The sequence below is a fragment of the Eucalyptus grandis genome, chromosome 2 (assembly GCF_016545825.1).
Source record: "Eucalyptus grandis isolate ANBG69807.140 chromosome 2, ASM1654582v1, whole genome shotgun sequence".
NCBI lineage: Eukaryota > Viridiplantae > Streptophyta > Magnoliopsida > Myrtales > Myrtaceae > Eucalyptus > Eucalyptus grandis.
This window is the reverse complement of record NC_052613.1, coordinates 57,669,288-57,691,098: the sequence shown is the minus strand read 5'-3', so window position 1 is coordinate 57,691,098 and position 21,811 is coordinate 57,669,288. Positions and strand designations below refer to the sequence as shown.

At 39.2% G+C, this 21,811-nt stretch overlaps 1 long non-coding RNA gene and 1 pseudogene across 1 annotated transcript; one reads left to right on the top strand and one right to left on the bottom strand.

Moving 5' to 3' along the window:
* The first annotated feature begins 7,050 nt into the window (after positions 1 to 7,050).
* LOC120290401 lies at positions 7,051 to 9,032 on the top strand. The gene is made up of 4 exons (XR_005548370.1): positions 7,051 to 7,173; positions 8,021 to 8,241; positions 8,360 to 8,465; positions 8,773 to 9,032. It is a non-coding gene; the product is annotated as an uncharacterized LOC120290401 (long non-coding RNA).
* A 1,683-nt stretch (positions 9,033 to 10,715) lies between these two features.
* LOC104435547 lies at positions 10,716 to 15,652 on the bottom strand (annotated as a pseudogene).
* Positions 15,653 to 21,811: the final 6,159 nt, after the last annotated feature.

Below are 21,811 nucleotides of genomic sequence, written 5' to 3'. Positions count from 1 at the left end.
CACACCGGCGACTATTGGCCCCTCGTCCAAGAGATCCCTAGGATCTACATTGAGGGCCATCGGATCCAATAAATTGATTCATCTATCATATTTCTAGGGCTCGGGTAAGTTTATGTTCTTGAAGGCATCGGTTTCCATTCTGTTTCCTCAACTCGATGCTCAATACAAATCGATACTTTCCACGAAGAAGCTCCGCATGAATTTCCGGAAATCCAAGAAATCCCCGACATCCGCATTGATTGGGTTCTCAAATCCGATGAAGTGAAATCGATCCACTTTCGCTGTCCTTTGCTAACTGCCGCGATTCAATCCCTTCCATCTACGGTCAGATTTCTACGGGTTCAAGTGAGTCATTTCGTCTTGAATGCATCGATTTCGTGTCTCTGTTCTTCAGTTCGACGCTTAATACGAAGTAATTTCTTCCAATGCGCGCAGACGTTTGCTTCTCGTGTTGAAGTACGACTGAATTTCAGAGCTGAAAAATTGAAAATTAGCTGCTTGAATATCCAGCAAGAGCTTCGTTTAGTCTCCGATTGCACTGGCTTGCGAAAGTTGATGATGATGATGATGATGATATTCTTGTATGCCACAGCTGCATCCATGTCCACTACTGCCTTGGGCTGGCTTTTCTCTTCAGCCACTGCAAAGCTCTTTCGAACAGCAAGTAATTCAGCCCCCTCTGCAGGCAACCATCTCCCCGTTTCGCCCGCCCCAATTCCAACAATTTTTGTTCATATATGGATGCGAAGTCGGGGTATTTGCCAGAGGATGGCCCTCTCTCTCCCCTCCAAGAGATACCTTTCATCAGCATTGATAGCATTCGGATCCAATGAAGTAAAATCAATTATGCCCGAGCCATGATTATAGATTTGTCTCCGTTGACTTCTTTTTGTTCCTCAGGTAATGCTTCTAACTTCTTTCATATTTCGCTTTCATTTGTTAACTGCCGGGATTTATTCTTTGATGTACAGTAAATTTTCTTGGGTTCGGGTAACTTTTTGTTTTTCAAGGCATAAATTTTGATTCTGCTCCCTCAAATCGATGCGTAATACAGACTGATATTGGAACTCGAGCCCCTGGCTCACTCTTGAAAGCCAGAAAATGAAATTTATTGGATTGTTAATTGACGGGGATTGCACTACTGTCTTCTCTTCTCGATTAGCTTATCCCACATCAAGATTTGACATGTCTTACCCTCTGTGGCAGATTGTTTGCAATTGTCGATGATATCTCCTGCTTGTTCCGAGGACACACATAGAGATTGCAGTTCTTCTTAAGCAGCAATATGGATGGAACAAAACCGCTAATGAGGTCATCATCGTTATAGAAGCTTATAGAACTCTGAGGGATCGGAGGCCTTACCCTGCTGATCAAGTTGTGAGAGACATCAGCAGGAAGTTCGGTTTTGTGCTCTTCGACAGCTCTTCTCAAACCACTTTTCAGGCCACCGTGAGTAATGATAATGTTCATTGGTTTCATTCTGGGATAATCTCTGCCTCCACCTGCAATCTATATCTGATCCTTTCTGTTCTCTGAATCATGCAGGATGTTGATGGAAGTGTTCCTTTCTTCTCGGAGAATTGATTCTCGGAGGCGCCTTGTTCTCTCGGATGATGCGTAAGTCGTGAAGATGGGCCTTGGAAAATCTTTTTGCGCCATTCCCTTAAGGTAATTATTTTTCAGATTGTTGATGCAGCTCCACTAGAGTTCGGTCCATGCATTGCAATGTGAAAAGTAAGGATGGATGAGCTCACTGATATTAAGCGAGTTCGGGAGAATGTTATGTTGTTGGGTAACATCATATTGGAAAAATTGGTTCCGAACCTAAATTTATAATTTATGGTTAAAATGGTGTTCTTTATCTGTATGCATGTTTTGATTTGTGCATTTTCACCTACAATGTTGCTCTTCCAATGGTTTTTGAGCGCCAAATTGTTCACTTTTAACGTTGCCTTCTTTTCCAACTAAGGATGCTTTTCTTCACCAGCTCGGAGGTTTGCGGAGTTATGAGCACCCACCGGAATGAGGTGAAGCTGGTTCCTCAATTCGATGCTTGATACAAACTGATTTTCCTCGTCCAGATTTTTCACATTAATTTTCGAAAACCAGCCGGTGAAGCTGAAAGATTGACATCTGTAGAACGAAATGTTCACAAAACTGCATCTTGCTATATTGATGACATATCTTGAACTCTTCTTGCTGCCCAAAACCTGTGCTTATTTTTGCACTTGCGTGACCTACCAAACAAATTGTGAATCAAAATGCACTATGCTTTTCAGCGTTTGTTGTATGTTTCAGCATTTGTTGTATGTTCTCTTCCCAACATCTTTTTTCTTCTGCCCTTAAGCTCATTCACTGTGGTTGCTTTGCAAATACCACTGTGATCTTTATTGGCAAAATCTCTTGGAAGGATAACTTGCAAATGCTGTTGAGGTGGGGCTAATGCTGTCAATGTTAAGTGTCACCTTTTGCAATTTAATAATAGAAAAGAGAAGCGTTTATTTTTATTTGGTGCATTGAGATGTTCTAAATTTTCTTCTAGTGAATACAATCTAAATAAGAATAATCTTTTCTAAAATCTAAAACATGATTAGTTATGTGGATGCTGTGATATGATTGTGAAGAAAAGGGATGCACTTCCTTGTTTTCTTTTTTTTTTTTAAATGGTTTCCTTTATCATTGAGAACCTTATTTTTGTTGATGATGATCCTTCGTAGTATTAACCAGTCAATCTTGGATAAAATTCTGGGGCGCCTCATGGCTCCAACCTTTCAATGCCACACCAATTCATGATAGCATTGATATTCCATAAATCACCTTCCGCTTGGGTCTTGATCTCTGGTGGGTTAAGAACTATTACTAAAGGCTTGCAAGAAATTTTTAGCCAATTTACTTATGCTTGTTCGGTTGAGATTGAAATTATATGCTACCTGCTTCTGTGATTGTGTTGTCAGCAGTGAGCTCTAGGGCAAATCTATTTAGTTCCTTAAAGTAACAGTCGTGTGCATTTACTCTAATGTGGAATATTATTTTGTCTTATATTATGTTATTTTATCTGAAAATGCCTCCTTATGTGGCATTTTTCGTGTGGGGAGTTCCAGAACAAAAGTTTCGAGCTCACTTGTGTTTGTTTGGTCTAACTGGAAATCTTGCACTTCGACGAATGCAAACCTTGTCTGATACATCTCCTCCCTCTCTGCTATTGTTGCATATGTAATTTTTTTTTATTACAGCAATTTTTGTGTGAGATCGTGAAGCTCTTTTAGAGGTGAGTTAATTTGTAATCTAAATTGTGGTTCACTGTGTACTTTCTCTGAGGCTTTTTGAATGTTATTGCACATATAACATGGTTCTTTGCCCATATAAATAGGTGGTCAGAAAAGCAGTGTTGCATTTGCCAAGACAACTTTCGAGAAACCTCACATAGTTTTGCTTGTGAGCCATCCAATCATCTGGTAAGTTTTACTCATTTTTCTCCATTTTTTGACTTCGGTGACTTTTTCAGTTAGCTTGTTATTTTGTTCTTGCACTATTTGAACTTATAGGAATCTGGTCTTTACATTGAAAATACAATGGAACCAATTAGTGATCACAACAGGGAGCCTCTGTGTTGACACCTACATTTTGACGACTCGTTTAGTCATTTATTGCATTAAAAAAATTATTAGTTAATTTTATTCCTGAAAAAATAGTTAATTGCATAGCATATAGTTTTAGGTGCATTTATTTCTAATTTGCATTTACATTGGGTCAGTGACAAATGGGTTTGATTTAGTAGTTCTAAGCTTTAATTTGGCAGGTCGGACTAAGCCCACGAAGCAAGTAAATTGGCCCGAGCCCGTTTTCTTTTAATGATAAAAATGACCTAAATGGAGATTTGAAATAATATTATGGTGGATTTTTGGAATTTAAGAAAATCGGGTTGCAATCTTATCTTTAGGTGATAAAATCAAGACATGTGGAAAATAAAATAAAAAGTGATATTGCGTGCGAAAAGAAATCTTTGCGGATGTTGATTTGAAAAGGGAAATAAAACCCTAATCTTCAGCCTATAAAAGGTTTTTCGTCGTGGAGGGTTTATTGAATATTGTGAGATCATAAATTCAAACCTAATGGGGGGCACACACAAAAGTTGAGAACACACGGCATTAAGCAAAAAGAGAGAACTCACGTTCTCCACGAAAATAAAAGAGAGAGGCAATACCGAGGGGAAGACTCCTTTTTCACGAAGGTGGCGATAGAGCAAAGTCAAAATACCGTTCCAGCCGTCTTTTTGGCGTTGTGCAGCCTCAGTTCTTCATTCGCAACGCCTTGTTAATGAGTGCTACCCTATCGAGCTGTTGCCGACACCATGGTTTGACATGCCTGAGTTGTGTCGAGTTCCCCAATGTTCTGCCCTCATCACGTTTAAAGCTCTTGGTTTGTGGAATCTCCAGTGAATTGCTCCGACAGATTTTAATCCCAACCCTGAGCACACCATTAAGAGTTGTTTCATCACGCTGAGAAGCATCACTGCAAAAAAAAGCCTTGTTGCGATCCGTCACTGACTTTTGCCCCGTGATCTCTCCGAGCTGAGCACCAGCGAAGACCTGCCATCCAAAAGAGCCGGACCACCAGTGGCTACCCTCATCGATGACCCCGGCCTTGACAACTCGCTACTCGGATTGTGCCGTTGAATTTCTTTGTTTTGCAGGCTGACTTGTGCGCCGGTGACCAGGTGGCCATGTCCCTATGATTCTTGAATATATCGTCCGTGAAGAAATTCACTCGTGTTCACACTTCGGCGTCCATCAAGTCACGACACTACCGGTTGAAATCAAAGAAGAAAAATACGAGAATTCTCAATGGAATATTTGAATTCACGGCCACTCATGAAGTTCACTCGAAAAGTTATAGCCAAAGGACAAACACGTGGGAAAGAATTGGCCACTGTGTAGCCTGAGGCGGTGGAAATTTGGTTTTCGGTAGGAGAGGGGGGTTAGATAAAAAATAGAAATATAAGGGTGCATGGCAGCAGGGGAAACGCCGACAGTAAGGAGATTCGAGGGTTTGGGGTCTAATTCTTTAATCTTTTATATTGCGTTGGTCCTTGCCGTGCACTTGTTTTGATTTTGCAGTCAACCGAATACCACACCGTGAATTACCAGCTCGAGCATCCCAAGCTGAGATGCCTTGCCGGCTTTTGCTCTGAAGCATAGTTGGTCATCACGAACCGGCCGCCGTTCGAAGACCAAATTTGGAAGTAATATTTGGGATTGGTAAAATTGTCAATTCTAATTTCCGAAAATTTTGTTTCCTTATTTGATATATTCATTGGTCCACATGATGGAAATTCCCGATATGCCATGATATTCGCAACTCGAGTAGCCTCCTAAATTAGGAAATCTTCCTAATTTTGCAATGTACACATGATTCACAGTCCGATTTCATGCTCGAAATGCGACTTGCAATCACACGAAAAAATCGCCAATCCGATCTCCTGCTCAAGATTCGATTCGTGATTTATTTAAAAATTGGCCAACCCGATCTCATGTGTAGGATATGGTTCACCAATTTGTGGATATCGATCATATCTTATTTAATTTGCTGTCATGTTGGTTGAATCAATTTTATTTTGTTAAATAAAAAAATTCAAAAAAATGCATAAATTTAGGATGTTAGATTTCTTATATTTAAACTGCTTGTTTAATTATGTGTCAATCTTAATTTCAGATTTTATAAAAAAAAAATACAAAAATCATCATGCATATGTCATGTAGAATTAGGGTATTCTTTGTACGTCATGGCATATTAGAATAAAATCACATGTTCCATTTAAGTTTAGATTGATTTTTTAAATAGACCGTATCTTCTTAGGTTAGAGATTGCTAGGTTAAGATAATATTTTAGTTTAAATTAGGATGTGGCTCAACCTGATATAAATTAAGTGGGATCTTAATCTAGTTAGGTAATTTTCACATTTTATTTAATTCCGAATTTCATGAAAAATACAAAAAATGTCATAGGTTAAATAAGTTTTATTATTTAGGATAAAAATGCATTCTTTTAGGAAAAAAGAAAAAATGTCACATGTGCGTCATTAGGGTTAGATTTATCTCATTTAGTATATTTGCTAGGCCCATTTAATTAGAAATTACATGTCATTAGAATTAGGTCATTTAGTTAATATCGCATTGCATATTGCATGATTTTCATTAATTAAGTGAAAATAAAAAAATTGCGTGTTAATTAGAAACCATATCTAGGTTTATTGATGTGGATAAGTTTTTTTTGCAATTTATTTGTTATTTATCTAGGTGTTAAATTGGTGGATTGGGCACCCGCATAATCACCTCACATGTTAAGGAAATAAATTTAAAATCAATCCAAACCGCTTGCCAAACATTTTTCAAAAAAAAAAAATACCGAAAGGGCGTTAGAGAAATCTAGCGTAAGTAAAACTCCCGTTACTTTACTTGGGTTTCTAATCGACTCACCAAAAATAGATTAGTGGCGACTCCTAGATAAAATCTATCTGCATGTTAAGAAATTTGAACCTAAAGTCGCGAATTGGTATGAGCTAGCTCGAGCTAAGTTTAGGCTTAGTAATTGGTCGCGACACTCTGCCATTTTACATCTAACTTATAATGGAACAGAACCAATCTAGTTGGAACATTGTTCCAACTGGCAAAATATCGGGAATTGAACATGTATGCTAGCATGATCAGTGTTTTTTGTATTGCAGTAATCTGTAATACCAAGTAGTTCCAATATCCTATAGGCAGCACTGGGTTTTGCACATAATTAATGTGAAAATTTCTTTGTTTATAAATGTGGACTTTAAGTTCTACTTTAATGACCTATGACTACTTTATCTTTGTAAATTGCTAGTTTCTTGTCTAAGGATTGATGAGTATGACTGTGTTTTTTTACTATCCCTAACTGCAGGATTTGGATTCGGTTGAGGCGCTCATTCGAGGGCTGGTCTTGTTCCAAGGAAGGTGTCCGATGGTGAGATTGATTTTTTTGCCAGAGTACTTCAATTTAACCAATGATGGATTGTCTTTACAGCTAATAGCCATCTTTTCACCTTGAAGCATGGACAAGCTTTGGGTGGTTTCTCAAGGCAAGGTGGCGCCTTTCTGTGGGAATTTCCAGGATCATAATAAGATACTTCAGTCCTTGTCAAATCAGGTGAGTTTAGTTCTTGTCATCAGCCAAGAGTGGTTCAATGGGATCACATCACATTACCTTATAAATCATAAAATGAGGCTTTGTTACAGAGAGAAAGCAAAAAAGGATGAAGAGAGGATTGCTGCCGATATACAGATGTACTCACAAGAATAGCAACCCTCATTTGTCATTTTGATTGGGGCTCATGGAAGGATGAGTCTTAAGTTTTTGACATTGAATATGCAGTATCACTTGCCTATAGGTTAAAAAGTTGTACTTTTGACTCTAAGTACAGAATTGCTTTTAGTGACTATATCGTAGGAGCCACAAAATACAATGTGAATTTCTGTATGTGAATTGGTTAGATAATATCCTTTTAACATTTTCAGGTCAATATTCAAAATAAGAAGCTCTCTTTATTCCCATAACGGTTATTGTATAGATGGAATGATAAATTGAAAATGGAGGTTTGAATATGTGAATGAAACAGCTAAATTTTGAATGAACTATGTAGGCCGAAACCCATTTAAAAAATGATTACCCGGTCGAAGAATAAAGTTTATTTTTCTTCTATTCAAATTCCCACTCCATCTCTTGATAAAGGTAGCTTTAACCACCAAAAAAGAAAAAATAATCATGATTTCATTGTTTAGAGAGGCAATGGTTAGATTAAACTGATTTTTGTTGGACTTTACTGTGATACCATGAAAGGTTCCATTTGTCAGCCTAAAGGAGATAGTGGAATCATTTTGAAAGCCAGAAAATGAAATTTATTGGATTGTTAATTGACGGAAATTGCCATACTGTCTTCTCTTCTCAATCAGCTCGTCCCACATCGAGATTTGACATGCCTTACCCTCTGTGACAGATTGTTTGCGGTTGCTTGTTCCAAGGACACAGGCAATGTTGCTCTTCTTAAGCAGCAATATGGATGGAATAAAACCGCTAATGAGGTCATTATCGTTGTAGAAGCTTATTGAACTCTGAGGGATCGGAGGCCTACCCTGCTGATCAAGTCGTGAGAGACATCAGCAGGAAGTTTGGTTTTGTGCTCTTCGACAGCTCTTCTAAAACCCTTTTCTGGCCTGTGTGAGTAACAATAATGTTCATTGGTTTCGTTCTGGGATATCGCTCTCAATCTCTCCCTCCACCTGTGATCTATATCTAATCATTTCTGTTCTCTGAATCATTTTGGATGTTATGGCAGTTTTCCTTCCTTCTGGGGAATTGATTCTGGAGGCAGTCTTGTTTGCTCAGATGATGCAGAAGTGGTGAAGATGGGCTTTGGAAGTCTTTTGCACCATTCCCTAAAGGTAATTATTTTTTCGGTTTTTTGATGGGGCTCCACTGGAATTTGGTCCATGCATTGCAATTTGAAAAGTAAGGATGGATGAGCTCTGCTGATATTAAGCAGATTTCAGAGGAGAATGTTATCTTGTTGGGTAAAAACATTTTGGAAAAATTGGTTTCGAACATAAATTTATGATCTAAGGTTAAAATGGTGTTCTTTACCTGTATGCATGTATTGAAATGTGCCTTTTCACCTACAATGTTGCTCTTCCAATGATTTTTGAGTGCCAAATCGTTCACCTGTTAACGTTGCCTTCTTTTCCAACTCAGGATGCTTCTTTACCAGCTCTAAATGTTTGAGGAGTTACGAGCATGCACCGAATGAGGTGAAGCCAGTTCCTAGGGTGAATAGCTCGGGCTGAGTGCAAAGCGCTACATTTGAAGTGGTGCAGAGACTAAGGAGTCCAGCATGCCTAGAGTTGGGAGTGCTGCGAACTTGTCCTTGCACTGCCGAGTCATATGCATTGTGGCCCTTTTTTGGCCAGGCCATTAGCTATTGAACGGCCTTCTGGTTCTTATGACCCAGTCACCCTAATACATTGACAATTTTTTCAGCTCTAATGATCTGTTGCTCTATGTTGAGAGTTTGAGATGACATTGTTTTTATGCTGCTGTATATGTACTTAGAAAACCAAGCCTTTACAGAACCTGATCATGCTTTGTGCAGTAATATCTTTCTGGCATTTCATTTAGCCGTCATGCAAAGTCTATTCAATGTAATGTTTTCCGCATAGAATCTCTACTAGTAAATCAGACCAGGACGATATTGTCATATGAGAACAAATGTGAACCAATATAACTTGGAGCGAGCTGGTTCTCATATGGAAATCAAGTTTACACAACACCTTGTGAACGGTCATTTGAACTTTAATACCGGACAATGATAGCATGTTAGATATTAAGGCTAAAGCGATAACCTCTCGTGCAATTTTAAAGCTGTCAAAAGGAGCTTGATACCTGCCGATACAAACTTAACATGAAGATAGAGGTAGCTATCAATACAATGACTAAAATCAAACTGCAGATTAACCCAAAAAAAAATACACTTTGCCTGCTATTTTGGTAGGAGAGACCTCTTTAGTCCTCATCGGCTATGCCCCTGTTGTTACCTGAAAAACGTGCGTTTGTCGATCTCACCCTATTGACATATGAGCTCTCGCTAAAATTTCTTACATAAGTAAGTGATGGTTTTGATAGATGTGCAGTCTACATAGCACAGGCTGCACAACTAACCTACTAGTCCTGCTTAAAAAAATTCTGGATATCCACTTCTTTTTGTTTAATTACTCTGCACAAAATTTGTATTCAATGTGTTCATGGATCTCCATACACCATCCAGTATACTGTGAGCACCGTGCTTAAATCAGGTCTCCACCTATCTATATGTAGACTCAGGATTGACTTAGCTTCAGCTTTCGGTAGGTTTGGGGCCTTAAACACCTGCAGACGTGCTGCTCACCTTTGCCTTTCCTAAATATCAACCTAATTGTGGCTAAATGAGCCAGAACATCCCCACCCGCAGGTTTCTTTGGGTCTGATATGAACACAGCACCGCCTAGATCATCTACGACTAAAACAAATAAATCAAAGACAAAGTCATAAAAAAAAAAACATCTTTTTCCTTAACTCAAGGATTGCAGCTACTGCAATGGTGCAATTTGAATGTCGAGTAACATAAACAAAAGCCAGATTGCTCGTGTAAGAAAGTTCAACAAAGTTTTTTTAATTATCAAAAGAAAATTATTGTGAACTCAATGGAGATGATGTTGGGTAATTAGCTTTCAAATATTGTGACTAGATTTCTTCTCGGCTCATAAAAATCATGATATCCACAAACTGTTGACCTTAAACCCATCTGCTATTATGTGTAGTTAAAAACATATTGCACTGGATAATTTTATGTTTTTTTCTTTATGACGAAACACAGTGATTGATAAATTTCATTTCATTTGAGGTTATTTGAAATGACACTGAATAATTTTCTTTTGGTTACATCTCTTATGAAGTCCTATGACCTTTCAATTACATGCCATGCTCGATTAAGTTCCTAAGAGCATATAAGGCTGTATTATTTGCATTCAATTGGCTAAACATAAATAGAAGAAGCAGAAAGGATACTTCGGCCTTACCCTTATGATATATTTTGCATTTGATACACAAAGGTGACATTGTAGTTGACAAATCTTTTGGGTCACCATCACAGTTAGAGAAAGTATCTCATGTCATTCATGAATGGTTTGTTGTCGAGCACATGAAACTTAGGGACAAGCTATGACAAGGGTGACAAAGTGTCCATTGCAGAGAAAGGAAATGAACAAGTGCTTGGGAGCTCATTATATGCCTCTTGCGGTCAATACGATGACTAACATCAAATTGCAGATTAACAGAAAAAAGCACTTCGCCTGCCTTCCTGGTTGGAGAGACTCCTTCAGTCCTTCGCATCGGTGATGCCTCCTGGTGTTATCTGAAAAACATGTGTTTGTCAAGTTCAACATATATGGAATATCTCAGTCTCATCTTATTGACAGATGAGCTCTTCCTAAATTTTTTGATAAAATTAAGTGATGGTCTTGATAGATGTGCATCATCTACGTAACAGCACAGCTAAAAATAACATACCGGTCCTACTGAGGAAAATTCTCAATAGCTACTTCTTTTTGTTTAATTCCTCTGGACAAAATTCGTATTCAACATGTTCATGGATCTCCAGGCAATATCAAGTATACATTGAGTATCATGCTTAAATCAGGTCTCCACCTATCCCTATGTAGAGTAAGTATCGACTTTCTCGCAGATTTTGATCTAGACTTCCAGATATTTTACTTGGTCTCTGCAGTATGGTCTGAAAAATTTCAACGAAGTATATAACTAGAGGAAGATCTGCAGTATGGCATCATCAATGGTTGGGTATTTTATTTCCATAGCACAGGCAGCGCATGTAAGTATACTACAAGTATACTGCTCAAATTCTGGTCTCCACCTATCCATATATAGACTTAGTATCAACTTTCTCTCCAATTGATATTAGATTTCTAGAAATTTCGTTTAATGTCTGCAGTGTAATCTGGTAAATTTCAATAAAGTGTATAGCTAGACAAAGATCCAGACAAAAAGGATATAGCTTCAGCTTTAGGTAGGTCTGGGGCTTTGAACACCTTGCAAACCCACTGCTCACCTTTGCCATTCGTAAACATCAACCTAATTGTGGTTGCATGACCCAGAACATGCCCACCTGCATGTTTCTTTGATGCCACTGAAACAAAGAAATCAAAGAAAAAGTCATCAAAAAAATTATCTTTTTTGCTTAACTCATGGACTGCAGCTACTGTATGCATCACTAGTTTACACCAAATAGCTGGTTCTTGAGATTTACGAGAACTAGTATGAGCTTAGTGTAGTCACCAAATTGCTATTTTTCAGTGTGCAACCATCAAAGAGCTAAATTGGATAAGATCCTTTAATGGATGCATGACTAGGTGGGAGAAATGAGATGTGATGCGGTACCTTGATTGGTCATGTACACTGCCACATTAAATTCCTCGGCTATCTTAAGTAAGCGTGAGAGCATTTGTGCCAATTTTTGCTGCAATTGGGAATCTATTAGTGTCAAACCAGATGAGCATGCAACTCACATGATTTGATGGTTTCAGAATCGACCTGATGCCCTGCAAGTTCTCCCGTTCCATTATATTCCACTTGAAAGAGAGCGATCACTGAATCCACAATCTGAAAGATATTACTCAGCTAAGGTCAACGATCGACACCTTACAAAATGTGTGCAGTTTGATTCTTGAGCACTGTCTTACCGGGAACCTAAATGGTTCTTCAGACATTTTGGCAGCCAAACTGAGAAGCAAGTTGTACTGATGCTCAGAAGTAGAGGCACGGGCATAAATGATCTTCAAATTCATGGAAAGACTAGATTACAGCAAGTACATTAGCCAGAAAAGAAGGAAGACTTGCCACCAGTGTAGAAAGCATTGCTTACATTACTTGCGACGGCACCAGGATCCATGCCAAATCTTTCAGCTATTTGTACAATTCAATCATGGCAACTGCAGGTGTACCAAGTTAAGAAAGTGCATATGCACTTACATGGACATAAGCCGAGTATGAAACAAAAGCAGCTTTGTTGAGGTCAAGAAAATGACCAACAGATTATAATAGGATACAAAGTTTTTTCTGTGGCGAGGTATGCTACCTTGCCATTTGCCCCTCCCACGTGAGTTGGCAGCTGGAAAAATTGTTAGGATCGTGGAATCCACAAACCATAAGATATCATCTCATGGAACGGGATCAGCTTTAATGAAGAGTGATGGAAAGAAGGGAAAATAATGTTGTAGGATTTGCATATATAGTAGAGTACTTCAAGCATCCTATTCAACTGATGATCAACCCAAGTCCAAGTCTGACAATGACTAAGGCTTCTGATTGGTTATGACCTAGTACGCTCTCCTTTGAACCACTATAGATTGTGTGTTCCAGTATGCTGATTGCAGTTTACAGAAGATGAGAGTGCCAAACTTCCAGAATCACCTAATAAACACGTTCCGATGCCAAGATTAACCACAGCTTTATTCTTTACTAGAAATTCAATCATTATCTTGCTATTTATGTTGTTCATCTAGGAAACATAACATGAAATAGAAGTTAACGACGGAAACCTAACATGCAATTCAGACCAACCTGAGTAGTAACAAACAGGGTATGTGCAAGCTGTGTTTTCCCAGACCTGAAGTGACGTTAGCAGCATTTTCTGAGAAAGCCAACTAACAAAAGCAACTAAAAGTTCATCAAGGGTAACGTTATTGGACTGTGCTTGTCACCGAGATATGCCAAATGCTTCTGTAATTGCCTGAGTTTCAGTACCACCTGTTTAACATTGCAGAACCAGGGAAAGTTGTTTTTGTTGAAACGCATGAAGAATAATATACACAATCTACAAAAGAAAGTCTATTACCGCCTAAAAGCTCATTGAGGGCTTGGCTTCCAGTTGTGATGCAAATAACCGACTTGCTCTGGAAAAAATGAAGACATTGAAAGTACTTTGTGCTGTGAGATAAGTAGTGTTTAGAGCAAGTGCAGTTTTCTACAGTCGATATGCTAATTTGCAGGCTTTATTTCAAGGGTCAATGACTCATTCAGGTCTTCCGAACCATTTTTAGCTCGAAATTTGCCGAATTAAGGACTTACTCTGAGCATAGCTTCAATTCCCATAATAAAACGAGAATTCTGATGAAAACAAAGAGAAGTTATTGTGAGATGCATATAGAAGTTGCAATTGATTACAGCGCCATCTCAGGATAAGAAGAAATTAAGCTCTAACCACTATCTTTTCAGCTGATTCGCATATCTTATCAACTTTTGCTTCAGATAAACCTTTGGTTCTAGTTAAGTGCTACAAAAAAACAAAACAAAGACAGAGGAAATCACCTTAGCCAAATAATACCTCCACTTAATTTTCGGAACTGAATATCAGATATACCTTCTCTGTATGCATCATCAAGACATTTGCAAGTGTCAATCCCTGCATCCTGTATCTTTTTCACATCTCCAGCATGGATTCCCTGAGAAATACCTGCAAATGAAAAAAAACAACCCACCATCGTGTTTAACTCTATATTTTCTGGTGAATGTAGAATGTCAAGTGTTCCAATAGTGATTGTTGACGAATTTAGCTTTGGAGATTCGTTATTAATCCATCTATGCCATAAATACGTGGATAATAGATGTACCGATGGTGCAATTACTATGTGACGTAACATAACAAAGGCCAAATTGCTCTTGTATGATTTAGAAGACATACGTCAAAGAGGTGAATTAGACATATCATATTCAAGTAGTAGCGAAAATTACTTCTCGTCATTTAAGGAAAGAAAATTAAACTATCATATGCACAGAAAATCACGACAAGTTCAAGAGGAAGTCGAATGGAAACTCAGAATCATTCTTGGCAATCACATCACGAAAAGGAAATGAATTGAAATTTGCGGAGCTCATGAACTCACTTGAGAGCTGAAATGAAGGGGTTTCTAGTCTACTGAGTCACAGGCTCCAGCCTTAACATGAACAGCTTTTCCATCATCCTGCATATGCTCTTAGTTGGACATTTCACTTTTTTTCTCCTGAAGATTTACCTTCAAATCTTTCGCTACGATTTTCTCTTACCCCTGGTGCTTCTTGTTCAAAAGAATCAAGAATAGAAGGAATTCCTTTAAATAACATATTCATTCCGTCGTCTGACCCACGTAGCTTTCCATCCTTCACCTTGAGCTTCTTGGCAAGCTTCCTTTCCAATTTCAGATCCTCCTCGGCAGATATATCAGCTTTCCGTATTACACGCTCGAGATACTCTTCGATCTTAGTCTTTGATTTTCTCTTCACATTATTCTTCACTTTGCTGGATTTCAGCGAACCAGAATCATCCTCCAACGAAGACTCAAGCTCAACCGTCGCGTTAAACTCCATGTTTTCTGGTGAAGGTAGAATGTCAGGACAAAAGCATTTCCTAGATCATCACTGACAATCTAGCGTTCCAACAGATATTATTGATGAATTTAGCTTAGGATATTCGTTATTTAATCCAGCTACGTCACGAATACACGGGAAAAAAGACATCCAGTGGATGTCACGTAACATAACGAAGGCTGGAATTGCTCTTGGATGATCAGAAGACAAAAACTAAAAACTATCGTGCGCGCAGAAAATCGCGACAAGTTCGAGAGAAAGGCCGAGATGTAAAAACACCAATGGATTCACGGTGATGTTCCAGCAAAATCGAGCTAAACTGAGCAACCGAAACCGAAATCGAAATCGACCTCATCCACTCAGCAGTATTCAGAATCACTTAACATCGACATTCGAAGAGATATACAGTCAACTTGAGAACAGAGACCAGAAAATCACGATGATCAACTTCAGAATCAAACGACGCACCGGAACATCGACGAGAAAACGAAAGCGATGAGATGAACAGAGAGCAGTTGCCTACGCTCTTGTTTTGCCCTGACTTACGTTCGTCGATCGCTTCGAGCAGGTCTTCTTCGTCGATCGTGAAACTCAAAAGCATCTTCGACGGTGATGGAGTGCGACGATCGGCCATGGAGTTCGGTGCGTCTGCGCAGGAGAAGAGACTTTCAAAAATTTTTGTGGATTTTGGAAACGATCGCAAATTGGAGGGAATTTATTTATATGTAGAGGCGGGAAGCGGGGAGGAATGGCTCTTGGCTTATTTTTCTTTTTAAAGAAAAAGAGGTTTGATGGAGTTTTGTTATTATAAATTGAGGTTTAATGGATCTGATAAATTCTTAAAATCTTTTTAAATCCACTCTTAAAGAGGGTGAGAGAAAATTGGGTATGACCTTTTTTTTTTTTTTTATTTCGGACTGAATAATTTAATTTGATTTGGCTTAATTTTATACTCACCTTTGTCTCGCTTGGTTTATAATTTTCTCAAATTGGACCGCATAAAGTTCTTCTTAGAAAAGGAAAATAATCGATTTGCATTGTGGTCAATTCTTGGTTTAACTGCATTGTGCTCAAACTCCATACTTATTCCTCATCAAATCATGAAATTATCAATCAACAATTTAAGCTTATTCAGAATGACATGTCAAGTATTTACTCGTGACCGATTTGGTTGTGCTGCACCTAGATTGGCACACATCCTAAAATTTGTAACTAGGTGATTTAGTAAAGAGTGACAGACATGGAGCGTGTTTAATGTCTAGAATTTGATTAAAATTGAACCATTTCGACTCCAATTTACAAAAATAAGCAAATTAGGCTTAAAAGTTAAAATCATTAGTAACTCAACAAGTCTTTGAACATATATATAGTGAGAAGAAGTCCGGCTGTCTACAAATTACAAAATGCAATGCTTGATTTCAATATGATTCAACTTGTTTCTTTTACTAAACTTTATCATGATTTTAAATCGCATATTTCATGTAATTTTTGAACACTTCCATTTCTATAAACGCAAGAATATCACCATTTTATAGCATATGAAACTTAGGGACATCTATGACAAGGGGAACAAAGTGTCCATTGCAGAGAAAGGAAATGAACAAATGCTTGGGAGCTCATTTTATGCAGAAAGCAATGGAAGAGATGATGATATTCCTGGGTATGGCACTTTTCAGTCGAATAAACTAGAAAGCTCCTTTCTCTTCTTTTTTGTGGAGGGTAAATTGATTATTAGAGTTAAGTTTCCTTATTTGATTTAGCGCAGACTCAAATAATTTTAAATTCGCCCCAGAAGTAGATTTCCTTTTATTTAAATCTCCTCCCAATCAATATCGTAATAGCCTTAGAGTCGCAGATCCTTTCCATAATAACTCAGCGTATAATCAGCAGTCCCCTTTAGATACCTTAGTATTCTTTTAACGGCTTTCCAATGTACTTGACCTGGGATTGGATTGGTAACTATTCATCATTCCAACTGCAAAGCATATGTCGGGTGTTGTACACATCATAGCATACATCAAGCTCCCAACAGCACTAGCATAAGGAACATATTTTGTTTGTTCCTTCTCTTGTGGAGTCCTTGGACACAGTCTATGGCTCAATCCTTCACCTTTTGCAATAGGAGTGTTTATGGGTTTACAATCCCATATCATTCATCTCAAAGTTGGAAGACAACCGTCTCTTAACGGTATTAACCAACTCCATATTGCTTCCGGCAATTAGTATATCATCAACATATAATGATATGATCACAAATTGATCCTTGGATCTTTTGATATATATACAATGATCCTCATCTATCATTGTAAGATCATATGCTATTATGGTATTATGAAAATGTATATATCATTGTCTTGACGACTGCTTAAGGCCATATATATATCGACCCCCAAAGTCGACATACATTTTCTTCTTGGCCTTTCACTATGAAACCGATAGGTTGTTCCATATTTATTTATTCCTCTAATTCTCCATTGAGGAAAGCAGTCTTTACATCCATTTGATGTAACTCAAGATCCAGACTAGCCACTATTGCCGAATTATGCGAATCGAGGTAAATCTCAATACGAGAGAAAATGTATCTTCATAATCAATATCTTCCCGTTGATTATACCCTTCGCCACAAGGTGAGCCTTATGCCTTTCTATCGAGCCATCAGCCTTTCGCTTTATTTTGAGAACCCACTTGTTCCCAATGGCTTTGCATCCTTTTGGAAGATCAACCAGGTTCCCACTTGGTTTGACTTCATTGACTCCATTTCCTCTTCCATTGCATTAATCCATTTTTCCTTACTAGGGCAATTAAGAGCCTCATTAATATTTCTCGGCTCATCCTCATCTTGCGGAGGAACCATAAAAGTTTCCCTTTCAATGTCAAAACATCGACGGGGAATACTTTGGCGACTTGTTCACCGTATGGGAGATTGTACACTTAGCACATGATTCCCAATTATGCTCCCACTTGGATTAGGTAATGATGATGTCGTCACATCATGTGGTTGCAATTGAGAATAAATTGAATTCAATTCATCACATCTCATATTACTCCCACTTGGATGAACTCCACTAATATCATTATCTTGATCCAAGGTTTCAAATAGGAAGTAATCTTCCCTATTTCGCCCCCTCTAAGGAAATTCATCAACTAAGAATGTGACATCCCATGATTCAAAATTCAGTTATTCTCCCACTTTCCTGCTCACCTATGAACACATACCCTTTCGAGTGTTCGGAGTATCTCATTAAAATACTCTACTTTTATCTCTGGGACTCAATTTCCCAAACTTGTGAGAGGACATATGAGTATAGGTAGCATAACCCCATGGCTTAAGTAAACTTAAGTCCGGTTTCTACCTATCCATAACTTATATGGAGTGGAAATAACTAATTTGGAAGGCACCCGGTTAAGTATGAAGGCAACAGTTAGCAACGCATCACTCCAAAAAAAAAGTGATGAGTAAGTTAGCATGCGCCATCATGGACCTAACCTTTCAAGAGGGTTCGTTTCTTCTTTCTGCAACACCATTTTGTTGAGGAGTATATAGAATAGATAATTGTCTTTCTATTCCTTTTTCATCACATAATTTTCTGAACTCATCAGATAAATATTCTTGACCTCGATCGGATCTCAATACTTTTATTTTCTTGTCTAATTGATTCTCTACCAGGTTCATAAACTTTTTGAAACAACTTATGCTTCAGATTTATGAGAAATCAAATAGACATATCCATATCAAGTAGAATCATCTATAAAAGTGATGAAACAAACAGCCCCTTGCCTTCCTCTCATATTCATTGAACCACAGACATCAGAATAGATTAAATGCAGAGGAAATTCAGCTCTTTTACCTTTTTCCAAAATGGTTTCCTTGTCGTTTTCCCTTCTAGGCAATGCTTACATATAAGCAAATCGACTTTTTCAATATTGCCCAACAAGCCCTCTTTGGCTAGTCTTTTCATATGTTGTTGGCCCATATGACCAAGTCTAGCATGCCACCATATTCACATCATTATCATATAAAGTAGAAGACGTGAAACAAGGGAATAACATATTGACATCACCACAGTCAACATTTAGTACAATAAAGCCATCCAGAAAGTGACCAAAAATCATAGTAGTTTGTATCCAAATACAAATCTACACATCTATTATGGAAATTCATACTAAAAACCAAGCTTAACCAATGCATCAAAACAGACACTTAAATTTCGATGAATCTCCGGAGCATATAGAACATCATGTAGGAACAAGTTGCGTCCACCACGCATGTTCAATTGGCAGGTGCCAATCCCTTTAATTTCAGCTCTTGAGCTGTTTCCCACATAGATCCACTTAGTTCCGTTGGTATCGTCGAATTCTACGAAGGATCCTTTATCCTTCGCTACATCATCTGTTGCTCATGAATCTACAGTCCACAAAGGATTGGATTCAGCTAATAATGCAGAACTTGACACATAATCAAAGTTCTCAAATGTACAAGAGGTGTTTACCTTTTTCGGCTCACAACAATTAGAGCATAGTGACATTCTTGTCACAATTGTAACACCTCACCCTTGACATTTTCTTCACTTGAGGACGTTTTCCTCTCTTGTGTTGGTTAACTCTTGATCTCTTGCAATAAGGACTTGATCCTTTGTTTTCCCACATATTGAATGAATCAATACGTTTGCGCTTAGAGCTCAAAGCCCTTTCGAGCTAGAACCAAAGATAGCCTATGTCTATTTTCGGCTCAAATGCCGATAGCCCGATCCTCTACTAGCTCAAGGTGGCGCACAGCATCCTCTAGATCTTCCATAATATGGTCAAGAGCTTCTAATGCTTCTTGCTTTTCCAGCACATATTGAATCTTCATATGCAATATTTCACAATTGTTGCCGTTCATATCAAGAATAACGTTCTTAGTTGCTGAAAATATCGATTCGAACACATCGACATACATGCACGAATTATTAATGCCTATCATTTATGCATCCACTTTTACATAGACCCATCATATTAATAAATAATTTCAAGTAAGGTTTCAGAATCAAAAGGTCACTATGTTTCCAATCATCCTCCAAAATCCTAACTTAAAACTATCATCAATATAATTGTCTTATGCAAAGTCAATTCTATGAAGCTACAAAACTTCTAAAACTACCCATAGTTAATTACCCACAACCAGCAATAACAGAAAGCAATATATAATAGAACATCTAATAAAAACAATAATGCTTTCAATTAACACAATTAGGTAGTAATCATTACATAATATGTCCACAAATCACACTTAACATATATCACCAATACAACTAACATCAAGTCAAGACACGAACCGGAAAGATCCTCTTTTGTTCAATTTCTTGATCTTTTCCCTCGAAACAATACAATAATATTCATTTAAAAATCCATCACAATTTTCTTATAGGAAGCAAACTCCGTTGACATCCCATATGCGATTCAACACATCTTGCCATTCAGGTGGAAGAGTGTTTATGAAAAATCGCACCATCTCTGACTATGACATAGGACGACCATTCCATATGACCTGTTGAATTTTCCCGTTGACTTCAAGGACGTGATCAATTAAGTCACCACTCTCCCATCGATGATCGGTGGCCTCAAATGCTATCAACTTAGACAGCCTTTCCTTTTGTTCATGGCCACCGCGCGAATAGGTGTGCGCAACCTCGGGGAGGCATTGTTCTGCAACAAATGCAGAACAAATAAGGGATCACATTATAATCCATATAGACTTAATTGAAAAAGAAACACATTCTTTTCCCCCTTTTTTTTTTTTTTTTTTTTTGGGGTCAACGGTCAACGGTCAAAGTCAACGTTCGTCGGTCAACCGAGGTCAACGGTCAACGGTCGTCAAGGGTCAACGGAGGTCAACGGTCAACGGAGGTCAACGGTCGTCGGTCAATGGTCAACGGTGGTCAACGCTCGTCGGACCGGTCGGACCGGACGGACCGGTCAGGCCGTCGAACTGTCGGGCAGTCGGACGCTCGCGCGGACCGACGCACGTGCGCCGCGTGCGGGGGATGACGCCACGCGACGTCATCCGCACGTGCCTACCACGTGCCTTGGTCTCCTAGGGTTGGGTCGGTTCGCGGGTCGGGTCGCCGCCCGGCCAACCGACGTCATCGCTGACGTCATCGATGACGTCGCCCAGCCGTTACCGGCCGTTGGGTGACGTCATGCCGACGCCGCACGCGTCGGTCCGTGGCCGGCGCGTGCAGCCGGTTCGCCGGCCCGGCGCGCGCACGCGCCGGTCGCCGGCGCGTGTGACGCACGCGCGCGGCGATCGAGCGCTTCCAGGCGCGCCGCGCCCACGCGCAGCGCCTTCCGGCCGCGCGTGTGGGGCGTGCGGCGTCTCCCGGCCGCGTTCGAGACATCTCCCGGACTCGCCTCGACGTCGTCTTTCTCCCAAAGTGCTTTCAGAATTTGTTTTTGACATTCGAAAACTCATGAAAATGGCCGAAGAAGTCGGGTGTCGGGATTTTCGCCCGGTTCCGTACGGCCGAAAGTTTCTTCAATCAAAGAATATGAAATTGATCGGGAAAACGTGAAAGCGGGCTCTGATACCAATGTTGGGAATGACTGATCCCCGAAAATCCGAATTCGACACTAAATCGAACCCCTAAATCAATGCGGAAGCGAAGCCCAAGAAAACGACACGTATCACCGATCGTAAAGCACACCACGGATTCGAGCGTACCTTGTTAGCCACAGATTAAGCACCAACGCCGACAAGAGGAAGAGAAACGGTCTTGTTCGATCCGATGAAGCCTTGAAGGGAAGGAAAGCGCGCCGTATGCTTACTGTCTTGCTTTTTGGGAGAGAGAGCGTGAGGAGAGAA